We start from the raw sequence: 20,091 nt of genomic DNA on the forward strand, positions 1-20,091 counted from the left end.
CCTAAATATAATCTTAACGATGTTCTTATGGCCTATAGAGCAGACGCGCACACGGCTTCGCGAGAAATCCAAAATTCTGCGAGGCCTCGGAAATTGTTTGTTCCCTTCGATTCGATTCAGTTGCGTTCTCACGGAAGACTCTCGCGAGATATCGACTATTTTACGCTCGCTTCTGTGTGTTGTATGCGACGAATTTTTTAATATACTTGTAGCCATTCAGTTTCAAGAGCACAAGTACTTAGTGAAATTGAAACAAGTCAAAAAGTTGATTTATATAAATAATAATTTTATAGATTCAATATATGATAAAAATGATCTCTGATTGCCTTGAAATTGATTAATTAAATATTAAATAATTTTTCTTACACATAATTTTGATCTTACTAAGCAGTAATATATCTTCTATATATATATATATATATATATATATATATATATATATATGTACTGCTTGAATATATAATTATAAACAGCTGAGACATCAAACTGTGGATGTGATTGCGTTTTCTTTAATTTGTGATGCGTTTCATATAGAATTTTGCATATATTAATAAATATGCTTGCATCTCGCTTTGTCTGTTTTCTTATGCTCCTTGTGTAATTGATTGTAATTGTTATATGTGCCCCTATCTGCTTCATTTGTATATATGTAATACTGTATTAATTTTTAATGCGTATACTGTATTTTATATAGTATAGAATTATAGAATATAATTCTTGAATAACATACATTTATATAAAATCAAACGTCACAAATGAAATTAGCGATGTTTGCAGCAAGAGATTTTTTATCATTTTTTTATGCTAAAAAATTATACACATCTACGAAAAGTTACGTCGACATGTCTGTACATTTACATTTCTTCACATAAAGATGCGGAATCGATAGCATGATTCTACATCTAAATTCTCGCGGATTTTAGTTCTGTTTCCCTCGTATTTTCTGCCCGCGTTCCTCTTTTTCTTAGATTCGTCATGATTAAGGATCGAAGTCACGTAGCGAGTCGACTGTCGATCGTCCAGCGTTCGTCACGTGTCAGACGATTTTCCCATAAAACCCGCGCAACAACTTTCGATCGATGGCAATCAGCGATTATTATCCGCATGTCCGGCGATCTTCCTCGATGTAGGGGCTCGATCGTGGGGCTCTTCATGATTGTGCTAAGTTCTGAACCGACAATTTTCTGCGACTTGCAGAGTCGCGAAACAGAAAGTAGCTTAAATACTGACTCGACAATCGATTCTACAGTTATATTGTAGGAAAAAAATCGCATGGAGCAAAAAAGTTGACATATCAACTCACACATGCTTCTAAAAAATTGTGTATCTTTTTCCCGATATTTTATTTTAATTCAATCACCCTAAAAGTAACCAGAAAATTATTTCTGATTTTTATAATTTTCAAAAAGAAAAATATTTTATTAATTTAATATTTAAAAGTAAATTATATTTCATGTAATCGCTGAAAAATATTGTTCTCGATATATTTTTATATGCTTTCGAATCGAGATGCTCAATGGAGAAATATTAATTTCAATAATAAAAATATTTAGCGTTCAATATTTAAGTCAGAAATGAAAACTCTATCATTTTTGCGGAAAGACTGCCTTGTGCATCGTCATCCACGAATATATTCGTCATAAAGAAGCTTTGTTTTTTTCATATACCTCGTAGCAACATTTGCGTGTGGTCGATCCAGGGGTACATTCATCGACACGCCAGACGACAATTAACTGAGCGAAGCAAGTCGTACGCTTACGTCTCACCATCATTTCTTTTCGAGTCTTTCAAAGGGGTTGCAAATGCAAACCTATCATTACTTCGATTATTCTTCGGTAGCGGCTAATCATTGCTGTCGCTCGTGTCATGGACTCGCTACGAATCATTATTTTTCCTACTTGGCCCTCCTCCCTTTCCTTGTGGGGCTCTGCTCCCCCGAAACGCTACCGATGCCTGCATGATTCAAAACCAAGATGAATGAAAAGAGATTGACAGGAGTTGATTCTCTATAGAATGGTGCTCCTGCTAATTCTTTTTGTTCTTTTTAATTATCACTATTGACTAAATTGAAACGATATAATGAAATATCGTGTATATAAATAATATTTAATTACATAATTTCAATTCGTAAGGAAGAAATTTGTTAATTAATATGAGCCAGTGCTCATTAACGAGTTCAATTTCCGGTTATTCTCTCTATCGAAAGAATTCAAATGTTTAAAGAATATTTTAAATATCTTTTTTTCCCTGACTCGCGGGAAAAAGGAATTCATAATTTCGCGGATTGAATTCTCATCAGTTTCTCTTGGCTCGTCTATTTTTTGTTGGCATCGCTCTCTCTCTCTTTCTCGCAATCGCCTCATTCGACGGCCGCCCATCCATTGCGCGCCGTTTAATCCTACGCGTTCGCTCTTTAGCTCGGGCGAAAAAGCCCATTAGGAGGGAAGAAATTAAAGCCTCGCTGTGTATGCGCGGCACGAGCTTAAGGGCATTCGCGCTACCCGATCGTTTCAATCGAGCTGCCCGAGACTTCGACCTCGATATAGCGAAGTGAAATGACCGACTCGCACTAACGTTCTGAGTTAATTAATCCTGGTTCAGCAATTTGCTCTATTTAGATTATGCTTGTATCGCGATTTTACTAGTTCTAGTTATTTAGGTTCAATGTGATTTTTTTTAAGATCTAAAAAAATTTTATGTAAAATATTTCGAGCTCAAAAATAAATTGCTGTAGCTTAGTCTTTACTTTTTAGCAAATATATAAAACAAGATATTTAAAGTAAAATGTTAAAAAGTAATTTAAAAAATATGTTCAATCCAATTTTCACTGAGGAAAGAAAATTGATTTCAAATTGGTCAAAAAACTCATAGATGAAAAGCACTGCGAGTCTCTGTATATGAACACAGTAAAAAAAAAGAATTTAGTTAATCAAAGTTAATGTTGATTGATGTATTAGTGCGAAGATTTAAGAGTGCTGGCTAAAATCGCCTGATCAAAGCCAGACGAATCTCGGCGAAAACCTCAGTCGATCCTCTTCTTCTCTTTTGCCATCGTGAAACCGTCAAATGTAAATGAAACTTCTGCGCAGAGTTGAACCCGCGCCAACAGTTAATTAGACATCAATGCGAGCTAAACAAATTCAGTCGTAGTATAGAAAATTATTGCGTCGCAATTTCATCACAAAGATAACATAGTTGAAATCACGTCGGGATATCGCATAACGTATCAGATTTATGCCACATTCATTTTTGACCAATCTGACACGTATGACAGTTTCGTAAATGAATTATACGCGGCTCGCGTCGAAACTGGATGTGAGTAACTCGCGAGAAACAGCGATATTCGGCACGATGAAAGGAGGATAGGCGATAAAACAGCTACAAGAATGAGGGAAGTCGTGACACCGAAGCGAGTGAAGAGCGGTAAGTCGTGTGAGAGAAAGAGAGAGAAAGAGAAGGAGAGACAAGAGAAACGTGCTCCATCCGGTGCGAAATGGACGGCGAAATATAAAATAGCAAGCGGCGCGTAGACCGGTTGGACTATATGCTCTAATTTTAGGCGATTGCCTCGCTCCCTCGCCCAAGGATTATAATTAGATACAGAAATACCCGCGAACGCCGTCACCCACCCACCCATTCGACCGACAAGACGAGCGAAATCACAGAGTTGAGAAAGCTGCATACGTAGCGTCATTCCCGTACCATCTTACCTCGCAATTCACGCTGCGTTCGTTGTCAATCATGACGACATTACGCATCCGTGGCTGTCCGCCCAGAATGACTCCCACAAAGTGTTTTAGCGTTAAATTCGAATGGACTGTCGTCGAGAGAAATTTTTCCTTAAAGATAAATATCATGAAAGTTCAATCGTGTAGATTAACTGATGAAGAAAACATTCTTATGGATAGCTTCGAGACAATATATGAATAACGAAAACTTTTCTTCTGACAACGTCATTCTATTTTATAAAGACTAACATTCTTTGAGACTGGAAAGAGCCTTTTACTTTTTACAAAAGCTAAAAAATTATTTATCTGCATAATTTATTCTCTACAACTTTTGCACACACATATATATATATATATATATATATATATATATATGAATAATTTTATAGACTAGATTGATTAAATGCAACAACACAGTCTGTAATATATAGAGATACAAGTGTGTCATTTTATTAAGTTGATGAATGCATTTTTTCTACATTAGGACACGCTATTGTATGTAGGCTTTATAATAAATTGCGGAAACCGCCGTGCGTGACAGGCGAGTTTATACGTAATATTGTTTGGCCAAGCTGCATTCTAATGCGAATCAAGAGCAAAGCTAATTTTAAGGCCGCGAGTACACGCTCTGTGGCGCAACGCGAAATTGCTAATATGCTACCTCTGTCTCTATGAAATATGAGGACTGCATTTGTTGTCGCCGCGGAAAAGCTTGCACGATGATAATCACATGTTTATAGAGACTCGCGTATACATGATGCATTCGTATCAAATTCAAATTCGTATCTTAAATAATTTCCGCTAATTAGGAACAATCGATTAGACTTTTTGTAGATGAATACACTCCAAAATCGTATATTTTCGAATAAGCATTACGATAAGAAATACTTAAAAAAAAACTTCCCAATAAGCCTTATTTCCATTTACGGATCTTTCCAAGATCGTTAGAGCACTCACAGAGGGAACTTGAGTTCCACCCATATAAAGGTCGCGAACGTTTCTTAGGAACTGGCGATTGGTTACGCGGTACGATCGATGCCGCGATTCCCAGGAATCCCCAGACGTACTCGATCCGCCTCATCATAATCGGCAAATATTTATCCGCGACGTGGATAAATAATTAATTAACACGACGAACGCCGAAGGATTGGACGACGAACGGAGCAGCTGTCGATTCCCCCTTTGCCACCCTCCCGTCACTCTCCCTATATTCGTGGCAGAGTCTAGTCTAATAGAAGACAGCGGGGCTCGTTTGTGCCACGGCGGAGGGGGTAGCCACCCCTAATGCGGGAGAGGTAATTATTATACGAACCAATCGATACTTCGATGAACGAATCGCCTTCTAGCCCGTGGAAAAAAAGCGCGGCGCGCTTCGACGAAGTCGACGGCATTCGAACGAAGCGGAGTCGTTAACAACCGTTCGTTTCTCTCCGTGAAAACTTCTACGCACATTGTTGCACGACGATAAATCATTGCCCCTGTTATACAATGGACACAAAGAAGCGCGTGTATATTACTTACGTGAGCTTCGAACGTATGGGTATACTTTGACGCACGCAATTTGTAATTGCTTAAGCAGATTCACCAACACTTTCGCGAACGGTAAACTCAATCTCAAAAATTTATTATTTAATATATATCTTTTTATTATAAAATACGACAGTTTGTGAGATAGAGAATAATGAGAAATCGTGTACAAATATCGTTAAAAATTCAATGAAATATGACACTTGTTGAGCAAAATCTCTATAAAATTAAAAGAAAGAAACAAATGATAATATATAAGAAATAATTTGCGGACATTTAATTAAAATTAATAGAAATTACTTGTTTGAGATAAATATTTGACATATTTACATTAACATTGTAAGAATAATTGAAACGAAGAAATCGTTCTAACATATATGCTGGCGTGTTGCCGACGAAGAGGCAGGCGAAACTATTAATAATATCGATAATTACCAATTATTTTTAAAAGCAGTGAGGCTGGAGTTAATTTCAGCACGTGAGCTCATGCACTCCCACGCTAGCATCTCGTGGCACAATGTAATATGCACGCAATACGATATGTATTATTGAATATTACCTCGCTTATTTCTATTATTATTTCAAATGCGAAATATATTCAGAGTTTTTGTAAAGTATACTCGAGATTAAATGATTCATAAAGTATTTTTTACATTTTGGATCTGAAATTTAATTTTTTTAAATTCTTAAATTTTGCATAGCTTGTAATAAGAAAACTATTATTGCCTCTAAATGTTTATCGAGAATGAAAATTATCTACTTTGAGTTTATTCAAAGAAATGTATGAAAGGATGCGCGAAAATCTGGAATATTCTGTATATAAATTATTTTGATGTGCATAGTCGAAGATATAAAAATGAATAGCAATCTCTGGATAACCAATTGCCTTCGGCGCGATACGCGCCTGCACCAGATTACGATTGTTATAATATGGAGCTCGGCCGGTCCCACAGCCTTGCCTGATTGCCGGTTGAAAGATCAGCGGACTGTGACAGAGAGGGCCGTTTCTCTCTGACGGGCGCGCAAGACGTACCGGTGACACACGAGGACGCAGAAATCGCGGGAAGGAGGGTGAGAGAGGGGAAGGGGGAGAAACGGGGTGGGCACTCGAGGATTCATGGTCTCTAATTTTTACGGTGTAACCAACATGCGCGTCCCGTACCGTCTATATTTACAAGTACAAGTAGTCGTTCATTAAATCCGATAATTAATCACAATCGTCTTTATTAACGGGAAGACTTAATTGCTGTTATCCGCGCGGCGCTCCGCTAGGAAAGAGAGAGAGAGAGAGAAAAGAATGTCGCGGCGGGGGCGGGTTTGATGGAAGAGGCCGGTCCCCAGGATATGCCTGAAGAATGGGCCAGTCGATTCGTACGGACGTTTTTTCCCTGCGCGCTTCGAACGATAGCCGCAACTGACCGCTCGCCGTGCGAAACCGACGACGAAGTTTCACGGTTAAGGATTACACGGGTTCGTAAAGAATGGGGAGCTCTTCATTTTGCGTGACAACTCCTTCATTTCTGAATGTGAGAGTTGACGTATATATCAAACTATTGAGAAAACATTTTTAAGACAAAATGTCTTGAATATTAATTATTCCTGTGAATAAATATTTCACTCATAAGAGAAACGGAGCACAATCAGACATCATTCTATTTCTATTGTAAAAGTACTCTTCAGGGCATCGTAGAGCGATGTAATTAAAATATTTTTGATGAAGAATTTAACGATGTTTCTTCCGACAAGAAAATTAGAGGTGTTGTCATTTTGCTCTGTCATTAATTATTATGACCTATTTTTACTTTGTCGAACGCCTCATTATTTAGTTTCATTCAATCGAACTATTCGTTCGACAATCAACCGCGACTATTACTGGATTCATTAGAAGCTGGCGCGCTACATTGCGCCAAAATATTTTTACCAAAGTAATTATGGCTCGACAGCGCGCCGGCGGCGTCGCAGCTAATTCGTAAGGTATCGCAATACTAGACGAGGCTAGGCGAAGTCATCACAGTAGCAACAGCAGCAATGTAGCAGTACCCTGGTTAAGACCCGCAGTTACGTCCGCGTAACTTTCGCAGGCCGAGAGTCTCGGCCGTGGCAACGGAATATAACCACATACACATTCGCTCATACATACACATATGCGTATAAGACGTACGTGGTTTCTCTTGAAATGCGCGCGCGTGTTCTCGCACGCATACAAACGCGCGCGGCTTCTCTTCGTATATGTGGCTATCTACTTACTTTAGTGGTCAGCGCGGAAGAAAAGAATTAGCTAGACGAGGGCGCGTCTCATCTAGGTCATCCACACCGTCTCGCGACCGACCCAATACATACACGCTTTTGCACACACACGCGCATCCGCGCCCAAGGAGCCTCATTACGGGAGCACGGTGGCGAGGGGGTGTGCAGCAAAAGAGGCGAGCGTTAATTAAGAACAGACTCGCCACCCTCTAAGTAAGGAGCACTGACCAACCCTGCTCCTCTTCTCACCCCCTCTCATCTCCGAACCCTCCACCTCGGCCAGCCACCACGCATACATACACACAGACACATACACAGCTGCCGTTCCTCTATTTCTTCATGGTCACCTTAGCCACGGCCTTACACTCTCCACGAACTCCCACTGCGAGAGGAAAAGCCGAGAGTACGAAGAAAACTGCGGGGAAACCGGGGGATGGGAGGAACGAACGGAGAAAGGATGAGAGAAAGAAGCACACTTTTACGTTTCTTAACGTTGTCGGATTAGACAGATTGTAACTTTGTACATATCGCGACAATGAGAAAATGGCACGGTGTCTTAAAAAAAGCGTTTTGAGGAAAAAGATCATCACGTATAATTTATCGGCGCTGCTTTGCGCGCCTCACTTCAACCGCCCACTTTTCTCTTCTGGTCGCAGTCATGATTTTACCCACTCCTCACGTTTTGTCCCTGTTCTTCACTTTTCTCAGCGAAGGATTCCGACGTGTAGAATGTTTTCTTCGGCGATGAGAAAGGAAGACGGAGAGTGACTGCAATGAAAGGTGGCAGAGAAAGATGACCGCGAAGGAAATTAACTAAGATCCGCAATATGCCACGCTGACCATCGTACTGTCACACACTCATTCACAAGAATTCGCGTCGACGGTTCGTCACCTTTTTCCGATCGATTTTCACGCTGCTGATCCAGTAGAGAGACACTATTGATTAAATAGCTTTCTTGAAAATGACAGATGGCAAGATTAAGTAATTTAAAAATCGCGAATTTTATTATTGGGGGGATTTAATTTGCCAATTTTGATAATAACACCATTTTCAAACAAATAATGGAGATCGCAGCGATAATTAAACAGAAAATAAAATATTTGTAATTATCACAGATCTTAATATAATTATATTAAGATCTGTGATAATTACAAATATTTTATTTTATATAATTATATATATAATGAATGCTATTGTTTCTTACAAGCACACTGCCATTCGCCGTTACTAGGCATTTACATTTTGTTTTAAATCTAAACGTGAAATTCTCTTTAATAACGGACGCGAGAGTGTCCCTAAATCACGACGCAGCGATGATCAGTCGATCTCATCGTGACGACACGGAGGCACACATGTTGCCAGTATTATATAATAGGTGTTCCTCTTAGACCAAAAAAAGTCACCCAACTGTTCATCCCCCTCCGTGAACCATAAGCTGGCCCGAGCTGGGGTGAGTCGCGCCTGATTGTTTCCAACAGGTTTGTCAGCTTTTGTTTCAGTCCGTTCTCATGCGCGGCGGAACTGGTCATTGCTCGAACCCCAAAAACGGTTGAACAATGACCCTTCACGGCCGTTACATTGCGCTGCAATAACGACCCCCATTACCCCGAACTCAATGAGAAAGAGAGATTTGGACGGGCTGAGAATTAATCCAACGAATCCCAACGGCAGTAGGATAGATGGATGATGAATTTAAATAACACGATGCGATCTTGTGTGAAGCTAGGGTCTCTACATTCCCTTCCCCCCTCCATTTCCGTTTCTCTATTGCCATTGATGAAGAGAAAGATATATATAAATCGTTTTTTTACCAAATTTATTTTTATTATCAAATGTAATAGTCATTATTTTAGATTATTATTCGATTTGTATGAATTTTCAATAAATATTAGATGTATCGCGTTTCTCAAATTTCATTTTTCACGGTACTTACAATGCTATAAATTATTAAACAAAAACTAGAATAAATTTTTAATTAGACTATGGATTAATTTTGTAAAATAATATATTTAAACAGTATTTCTCTCTCTTTGATAAAAGCCATTTAGACGAGACGAAATTTACTCGAAATGTCTTACTCGACATCGCGCGATGAAATTTCGAGAAACGTCAGCGTTCTAGATTCTTCAAATAACTTTCCGCGCATTTTATGAGCGGGAGCTTAATGAGACAAATTCGCAAGGGTTCTCAGATCTCTCGCTAGTAAGATGTAGATGGTATCACTCTTTACGTAATCCTTCGTCTAACCGAAGGATCTTCGTCGCTTAAAAGTCTGATTTCGTATGCTTTATTTATGTGCATGGAAATCGACGGAAATTACGTTAACCGTCTGCTCATAATCGCCGTGACTTGACTTATACTTCATAATGCTGCACGTCTTATGACATTAGTTTTATTGCCTCATTCTTATACATGGAGCACATTGTGAGATTTTTGCGGAATTACATTCTACTTGGATATAAAATTATTCCAAGTACATAGCTTGCTTCGAATAACAAATATATGAATAACAGTTTTTTAAATAAATGTTTTTATTTTAAAATACTTGCGAATATATATCGCGCGATATTTTAAATTCGTATCATATATACTTGTTTTGTGTCGCGAAAAAAATTGAGGAATATAGCGGGATATGAAACATACTTTTCTCTTCAAGCAAAAGTTGAGTTGCACTGAACGAACGGTTCCCTTTTGCGTATTTTCGGAGACACAAACCGACGAATCCGCAAATTAAACAAACACCCTATTGACGCGCTGATCCTCCGCCAAGGAGGCATCCTGGTTCATTCGCGAGGGTGAGAAAGACAGTGGAGAAAGAAACGATTGCCACCTCCACGAGGCCTTCGTTCAACGGATAAGAAGACCGACAGAGAGAAGAGAACGGAGAGAAACGAGAGAGATAGAAAGACTTGGCAATCCGAATGAACGGACTACACCGCATACAGGGTCTTAGCAGGACTTAACGAATATTGCCGTCGATATCCAGGAGTCCCCAATTCGACACTGCTCCCTTCGAATGTCTTTTGTCCCCCACGTGGAGACGCGTCACGGATCTTCGTTCGTCAATTCTTGGGTTATCAAGTTAATTTCGTGAACCTTGTCTTCTTCATACCAATATCTTACATCAGATACGAATCTCAATTTAATGTTATTTTCTCGTAGTTATATGAAAAATTTTTTAATTTCTATTTATATTTTCTAAGTATATAAATTATGGAAAAATCTATAAATATTTATATTTTATTTAATGTTTTTGAAAAAATAACTACAAAAATTTCATATGATATTTTATGTGACGAAAAAAGCGCTATATTTTGAAGAGTAATAGCAAAAGTTTATATATGTAAAGTATAACGAGTAGTTGTATAAATCGTATATTATTTTAAAGGCATATTAAAAGCAATATAAACATTTTTCTAAAACTATAGATTTATTGTAGATTATTATATCTTTTTTCTTCTCTCTATTGTCTTTTAGAAAAGATATATTTAGTTATATATATTTAGCTATCGCGTGTGCAATTGTGTTAAAACAAGATATGGGGGGTGTGCTTGCATTTACTTGCGTAAATTAAAGCGAGGCGGATTCTTCGCTACATTACGGCTGTCTTTCGCGTATGTATCGCACAAGGGTCGAAAATGTCCAGACGCGGAGACCAGAAGGAGCCAGACGACAACCCAGATAAATTAGTGCGGGTAATGAAGACTGAGCCTCGTGTCTGATTAAACAAACACAGAGAAGCGCAAATAAGTGAGAGAACGCCGGGAAGGCGAAGAGGAGAGAAAAGGAGAGTCTGAAACATAAAATGGTAAAGGAAGGAACGAAGAACGTGGCACAAGAAGAATCTGTGATTCCTCGGACCTTTCTCTCATTTTACTTCCAATTAACTTAAGCAGACTCAGTAATACACTGCGTCCAAGTTATTGTCCGCCATTCTTTCTTCGTCTTTTTTCTTTCGTTTCTTTTGCTGAACTATGATGTAGGGGAAAGAAAAATTTATTCCCTGACAATTTAAGTTGGAGCTAATTCCTAGTTTAGCAAAGAAGCCTTATGATATAAAATTGATCTTGAATGAAATTATCTTTGACTTATCCTCATAATAATTATTACACATATAACATATAAAGAGTTTCTACACATTTTCATAATTAATCCGCAAATTTAAAAATTCCGTCTTATTGTTAGTAAAGTTCTCTTGCATATTACGATATTAATTTTTATTAATATTTTACCACTGCTTAGGAATGTCAGCAAAGAAATCGACGTACGCACAATCACTACTGTCATTTTTTAATGACACTTTCTCCATTTCTCTCAATATTACTTCTAAAAATAAATCTTTTTACGGATCTCCGATTCGTCATCGGTTGATCGTCAATCTCATTAACATATTTTACAATCCCTTTCCCCGGTCTAAATCGAGAAATTCAAACAGAAGAGGGACACGCCAGGTGTCAGGCGTGTAACGCACTGTATCACGTACGGCGCCAGATCGTAAATTTATTTATAATCCTCGCTCTTTTTTAACTGTCCAACATCATGCCGAAGAATTAGTGTCCGCGTATGCGACGATCTCGTTCCAATGGGATAAGAAACAAGAATGACGCTAGGTGAAGAAAAAAAAAAAAAGAATTCGCGAGACGTTAATAATTATTGTCAAACCGGCCGAATCGAGCGTCAAGGCGCTCATCGGAGGAAAAGGCGAGGAGAGAAGACGACGACGGCGACGACGACGCTGTTCGCCGGCAAGGACGTTCAAGTTTAAATAAAAATAAAAATTTCCTCGCGCGCACCAATACACTAATTATAGAATGCGCTCATCTCGAACGGCCGCCGGCTGAATCGCATACGGTTACGTCGGCGCCCGGAGTCTGGATTTTTCTTCTCCGACTCCCGCGACGATGGTTATACGAGCACGCGCATCGGGGAACGTCGAGAAAGGTTACTCGTCGACCGATAAATCGCGGAAAATTAATATCGTTTTTATCAGCGGCACAAGGTAATTAGCTGCGCTGGCTCTCGGCAAGAACGCGAACGCAGGCATGATCGAGGCGATTTCGTTCGCGTTCGGATCAAGCCGTTGGGAAGAGTATTAGTGGTTTAAGTCGCAAGAAGAGTTTTCTTAACATATATATCATGTTTTTGTATTCGATCTCTGAATATTAATTTTCTTAGAAATATTAATTGAAACTAAAGAGCGTAATTTCGGTGTTGAGCTGAAATTTCGTGAAAATACTCGATAATTCGTGACGAGATAACGTTTTCATGAAGTATATTCTATCTATATCTTGAAAATGAAATTTTCCGAAATTGCATTTGGTTTCAATGTCTGCTGATAAATTTATTCTCTAATAGACCGCGATGAGGAATTTTATATTTTGGGAGATGAAAGATGTATTTGAACGCGAGATTTAGGTCGTGTTAAATGAGAAGTCGCATATATGTATATGTATATCTTAAATGAGAGTGGAGTACATATATATATATATATAAGAAACTTGTAAATATGCGTTTTTAACCGAGAAACGAAGGCGCATAAATATTTTAACGGATGATCATAAATAAGCGTCTGCTTCGAGAGAGAGAGAGAGAGAGAGAGAGAGAGAGAGAGAGAGAGAGAGAGAGAGAGAGAGAGAGAGAGAGAGAGAGAGGAGAGACGAAAGCTTTATTCATTCTCTCTTTTGCCTTTTTATAAGATTCTCGCGTGCTCATAGAACGCGCGCGCGTTATATTTATTTTCCGTTTTCTTGCATGATTAAATTTCTAGATAAAAGATCTGGCGCGCGTGCGAGACGTCTCGCGCGTGCAAATTTATTCAGTCTCCGTCTACTTTCGAATTCGACATCGTCGTTTAATGCAAATTTTTTTTTTGCGTTTTAGACTCATGCGAAGGATGTGACGTCAGCGATGTTCGTAGAGTGAAGGTCGTGCTGATCGCAGAACGGTGAGTCACTGATTAATCAACATAGCCGTCCCCCTATCCTGGCGATAATTATTTAACTTGGCAATCGAAGTAATTACCGCTTGTATTGACACACCTATCCCATTTCATATATATACGTACACATGTGTGCACGCAGTTATCTTTCGCGTAGATCGGCGTGCACCATTAGAATGACTGTCCGACGTATCTGTCACTGCCAATCAAGGTGGTCTTATTCTTAAACTGGTATGCATATAATAGTAAAGCTTCGCGTTGGATTGTGATCGCGAAACGTTACACGAACGATAATGCTAATAATACATTTCAGCCAAACGCAAATAGTATGTCATTGGACGAGAGAAATCTCTCTCGTGTGACTATGAAGCGCTTCTAACATAATAAGGTGTAACAATGACAATGATCATTTTTATTTCGCGGTTTATTTTAAGACATGAAATCCGAGAGAATTAATTAGAGATTCGTTTTTAGCGCAATTTATACAGAAATTTCTTTACTTTCTTTAATTATCGCAATCACGAATTTATCGCAAAAATATAATAGAAACGAATTTTGAATATGAGTGCAAAAAAGTACTTTACAGAAATACTAAAATATACTCTGTTAATATATCTATTAAAATAGCATTCTATCTATTAAACACATAATTTCACACATGGAGAAGCATGTTTCTCTCCTGTGTGCTTTATCGAATAGGTAATATAGTTGAAGTGTATCCATGTGTGCAAAGTAAATGACCGTAAAATTCCGAATTTTGCGAATATCGTAGACAGACGAGCATGATCTATATTCGAAAGTCCTTTATACGACATCGTACTTTATTTCGGTCAAGAACAATGTCCTCGGCTTTCTCGGAAAATTAGCTATATTAACGTTATAACGCGTTTCTTCCGAGATTGCAATTAAAAGAACATTATACACACATACACGTAGTTGGCCGATTGGAGCGAATAGATTCGAGATGTTGACCGGTTCTCAGGACTGACTTAATACGAATACAATAAGCGATCCAGCGCCGCGGCTATTATATCTAATTCCATTGAATAGAAAAGGGATTCCGCGTATTTCGTCCTTTAAGGAAGGAAGAAAGACGAAGAAGGAAAATAGTTATTGGTAGGGCCAGGGGGATGGTAAGGGGGGAAAAGGAGTACCACACGCGCGGTGCCCCGGAGCGACGCGGAATCACTCAGAGAGCGTCGGCTGTTACTTCATTTTTGCGGAGCGTTTACAACGTCCTGTCCACTCGCGTGGCATCGTTGCTGGCATTTCGATGCATAATAAACGACCGGTTAGCCCTGCGCTCACCACGGCTCACACCTCTGCCCCCTCTCTACGAGACGACGACGACGAGAGGAGTAAAGGGACTTCTCTTTTTCGCCTCTCTTTTCCCCGCCGCCCTCTCCTCATCGTCTCCCTCATCTTCTCCCTTCTCGTTCAACATCCATAAGCTGGATGCACTCCGTCTTCCTTTGTGGACTTTCTTCCTCCGCGAGGTGCATCTAACGAGATGCGGAGAGGAATGAGAAAAGCGTACGATGCAAACGCGTGTCGAGAGAATATTCGATGGAAAGAGAAAGAGTGAGAGAGAGAGAAGGAAGGAAAGCCGTTACGAAGTTTAACGAAAGGAAATCCGATTTGCACTACGCGCGTCATTCTCTTCTCCTGTCTCTCTTCCTAACCGCGTCCAATTCTCGCGTACACGCACGAGATGACACGCTTCGCGCGAACGATGTCGTTTCAGAATATATACTTTATATCTTTAGTTTCTCGGATGTCATATAGTTTGTCTAGAAGTTGTTAAAGAGAAGTGGCATCTGATTAATATTTAGAAATTTTCACACTCTAAAATTTTTCTTGGCGAAAATTGGATATTAACGAGAATGCAGAAAAATATTCTTCAAAATATAGAGACAATTGTGTTGAAGATATATTATTTCAATTTAAAACCATGGAATAAATTACACTATAAATTTCAAGTAATTAAGCTTGTTTCGCGATTCCATATCTTCTTCTAAATAATGACAAGTTTTTAAACCGTGTGAAATGTTCGCGAAAACAGCGAAATCGATTATCGTATTCATCCGAAGGACACTATAAAAAAAACTGGGACCAGCATGTGGTGAAACGATTATTTGCGCAATCCATTCATAATGGATATGAAAGGGTGATTCGAATTCAATCTCGCGAATGAGTTCCATTTACTGCAATTACTGCAAATTATTGTGGTGCAAGATTTGCGGATTTGTGTTGCGAGAAAAATTGAAGAGTCAAAGTATAAAAATATAACAAATAAAAATGAGTTTTTTTTTTGTATAAAATGTATGAACTATATTTACTTGTCGAGTGTTATAAATTATTTTTTAATTAATTGGATAATTAATAATTATAACAAAATGTATTCAATATAGAAAATTAAAGAAAATTAATGAACATAATATAAACGCGTAATATCTTTACTAAAAGAAATTGAACTTTAAATCTATTAAAAATTTTATGATTAAAATAGAAAAATGAAAAATTATAAAAAGAATGAATTTTTATAAATAATATACATGTTAACAAATAGGGATACAAGGAGGGGAGGTCGCATAAAAATTACTTTATGTTCCGACTAGTTGGAGCTTTTGAAGCTACCCGAAACCGAATGTACTCCGATCGCGGTACCAAATCGATGGTAGACATACCACCTGTGTGACACGCCGAAAAAGTGGAAACGGCGTGCATCGGAGCGATTATTTGCACCGCGCGACTATAATGGATACGGAAAGGCCGGTTTGAATCCGCTCGAATGGGCGTATGAATGGTCGCCGTTTAGCGTAATTATTGGCGCATTGTCTACGGCACAATGCCGGGCGCGAAATTGGCATGCAAAAATCGAATGCGATCCCATTGTCGGCTATTGTCCGATCCCAAGCTACCGCCGCATCGTTGCACCCCCGCCCTTTCTCCATGTGGCCTCAGTTTTCGAATATTTCGTCGTTTCGATTCTCTCGATTCTCTCCAGCGTCGTCGATAGATTTACGCGGACTGGCCGGCAAAAAGAATTTCCCAACCATCATAGTGAATCTCGAATGTACGCGTGCTTTAGGGGCGCAGAAAAAACGCGACTATTGAACCACAAAAGTGCTTTCGTACTGTGTTGGGTGGAAAGAAAAACATAACACGAAGAGAAATTTTGAATTATTGTCGGTAGATTAGCAAGCAAAAATGTTTAATAATGCTCTAGACATTTGGTTTTTACGAGAATTTAAATTGAAGAAGACTGAAATATTTATCTGAAACAATTTTTACAAAAAAATACTTGTATATTCTGATATAAATATGCCTCTGTTTATAAAAAAATATAATAAATATTCTGATAAATTGCTCTAGCTAAAATCATACTAACATATATATCTTATGTGCTTGTGCATAAATATACTTAATGCATAAATACACTTAAAATTTTGCATACTTAATTTAATTCTTTGTTGCGCAGATAGCTAATTGTAAAAAATTTGTCTATGTACTTTGATTTTTTCGCCGCTTTGAAATTTATGTAGCGAATGTAATATTTATTTCTCTCGTCTTCGAAAGAGAGCTAGATTTGTATAGAGGTTGAAGAGGCCGACCAGTAAATTTTGTCGGTTATTAGGCAGAGATGGTTCGGCGGCTTGGTTCCGGCTCGTCTTGAGAGCAACCACGAACTTTTTGTGCGGCCAGATTGGCGGCCATTATGCTCACGAAATTGGGCCTTAATTGTGCCAGCGGTAATGAGTCAGGTTGCTCTAATGCATCGGCACCAGCCAACCACAACACATAGTATCTTGCGATACCATGCTATCCTTGCTATAACGGGTGACCTTTTCATCTATTTCTTGATTCTATTCAAATGCTATATACAATCTTTTATATTTATATATTTATTAAAATATCTAACTCATTATAGTGTTTTAAATGATCAATATTTAACAGATAATAAATAATTGAAATAAAGAATTGAAAAGAAAACTTTTTACAATTGACGGAAATTATCGAAATGTCTTTGTTTACATTCATATTTAATAATATAATTTTTATAATTTGTCTTCATCAAATTCTCTACAGAATTATATTATATACAATCTTTTATGAGAATTATATAAATTATTTTATATTTCAAACAATTCTACATTAAATTATTTTACGCGTTATGTTATTAACGAATGTTTGCAAAAATATAATAAAGATCTTTGAGACACCCAGTAGAAGCAAAGGACGATAGGGAATGCTACTATGTGGCGACGTAGCATTATTTAATTGCTCTTCCGTTGTTTTTTCGTCGCCAGATAATTTGTGTACCTGGCGGCGATCTCTCTGTTTCCCCGTGTCTTTCCTTCTCTGTCTATCACCCTGATTCTGCGTCTATTTCTTCTCGAGCAGCTAGATGTTCTTCCTCCACCTCTGTCTCTCACCCTGATGCGTCTCATCCCTTCTCGAAGGCCAGTTGTCCCTCTTCCATCAGTTTATACCGTCTCTGTATAGCTTTAGTCATCGGTGAAAGAGAGAAAAAGGTTGGTAAAAGGCGTACGAAGAGATAAACAGGTGGAAGAGAAACAAACAATGTGAAGGATGAAAGTTTGAGAGAGAAGATACAGTCGGCCTACTCCTAATTGCATGTAATTACCTATGGAGGCCAATTAGCTCAGATTGGTCGGACGATCCGCAGCTAGCCCGGGGACTTCAGGCTCCGGACAGGATCTTCGTGCCTCTTCGTCTTGGATAAACTCACGCGAAAGCAACCAGAAATCGTCTTTACTTCGAGGATTTCTTAAGCGATAAACGAACGGTTTTAGAGTAGAATGTTGCACAGATTTCTTCGAATAACGCGGATTTGCCTCGAATTACTCTAAAGTACTCTCTCACAATTTATACGAATTATACATATTTAATTTTTTATCTCTCTCATTTTTTAAATAATGTCATTCGTAATATTAATTTTTTTTTCGTAATTTTTATTATTCATATATTTTATATAATCTTACTCATATTATTACTTTTAATAAAAAGTAAAAAAAAAAGGTATCAAGTTTACGTGCTTGTATCTAAAAAATTGTTATACAAGAAAATAATTATTTAATGTACATTTTATTTCTTCAAAAAATGATTCAAAAAGATGCATTGCTTCAATATAAACGCTATCACTTAAACCTTAAACTTATCTTTTCTAAAAGTTACCATATGAAAATAATTGTAAGATTTTTTTTATTATTTCTTCACAATTCATATCTTCTTAACAGAGAGTTCTTAACATATATCTGCAGTATGCCTCTTTTTTATTTTTAATAATTTTTCCGCAGATATAAAATCTACAATTTTTTTACGCCGAACAGTTAGAGGGACATTAGAGAGATGTTCGGAGGGCAATGGCAAGATACTTTCGGTAGTTTGCCGTTTGCCTTTCGAAAAGTAGTGATCGAATAAAATCCGAGTTTCTGGTCAGATTTGAACTTAGTCTTCAGGCACAGAGAGCAGACGCACCGCCCTTTGCGCCACGATCGCACATTTTCTCTTGAGTATTCTTACTACTATATATACTTTCGGGTTATTATGCTATAAATATATCTTATATTTTTAAAAGACATCTATCCTGATAATCACGCATATATTAATATGCCTCTATTTATATGTATATAGTCTATAATCTATAAGTAAAAATATTCTTGAATATATTTTATTTAACATTCTTCCGGTGATCTAATAATTATATTCATAATAAGACGTTTATAAACATGCTCTTAGGGAATTTTTTTGCATCTTTTTTGCATCAATCGAGAATGTCGCTTGAAGACAAAAATTGCCCTATCACCGCTTCTATATGTATATCAGAGTTATTAATGGTAGCGATGTTTTTTTTAGAATGTTTACAATATTTTATAATACTATACTGTTTACTCGTCGCGCTATAATTACGAGCAGTCTAATTATGAGACCAACACTGTCCATTTTGCTTTATTTTTACTGCCGTTTTTCATAGCATCAAGACGAATACACCTGCGGCACTTGCGTTCACGTGCACTCGCAAATAATTGCACGCACATCCACAATCGTTCCCGGAACACGCATGTAATGAGCAATCAACGGTCGATTTCCTTAGCCGAGAGAGTAGTAACTGCTTCATCAGCGCGGAAATGTATTCAGCATGACGTAGATTGCGTTATCACTTTGCAAATCGAAAATCGGACTTGCTGTTTAACTGCATCATTGCACATACGTCATCAGACTTTCATCATGCTTTTTTATGACGATGACTTTCAATACAACGTCTCAACGTGTTAATAGATTACATGCTAGGCAAGCTGGGCTATTTTTCTAGCAAATATAGGAGGAAAATTTAGTTAATAATTGTAAATTCGATAATAGAATCCTACCCTACCTTCGTTGGGTGTTCGCCGAATTTTTCTTAATGGTAGAACTTATTTGATCCAAAAATTCGAAATTGTAATTTATCATGAATTATGATTAGCCCGCTAAAAAATTCGATGTGCGCGATCAATAATATCTTTAATTATTATACTCTATATTCATATGTATTTATATTAAAATATAATACTAAGTTCAAATTTTCATAATTTTGCAATTTTAACTATGTTATTTATTTATTAAGGAAGTTATTAACATTTTTAACG

General features: G+C 37.7%; 1 protein-coding gene across 2 annotated transcripts in view; it reads left to right on the top strand.

Annotated features, from left to right (window-relative positions):
• Positions 1 to 20,091, top strand: part of Zfh2 (Zn finger homeodomain 2) — a 386,236-nt gene that overhangs the window by 80,495 nt on the left and 285,650 nt on the right. For both annotated transcript variants that reach the window (XM_083034260.1, XM_083034259.1), the window contains one exon: positions 13,384 to 13,447. The gene's annotated coding sequence lies outside the window, so the exon portion shown is untranslated. The remainder of the gene's footprint in view (positions 1 to 13,383; positions 13,448 to 20,091) is intronic.

This window comes from Prenolepis imparis, unplaced genomic scaffold (assembly GCF_030444845.1).
Source record: "Prenolepis imparis isolate NDT839.2.m4 unplaced genomic scaffold, iyPreImpa1.0 SCAF_3, whole genome shotgun sequence".
NCBI classification, from domain to species: Eukaryota; Metazoa; Arthropoda; class Insecta; order Hymenoptera; family Formicidae; genus Prenolepis; species Prenolepis imparis.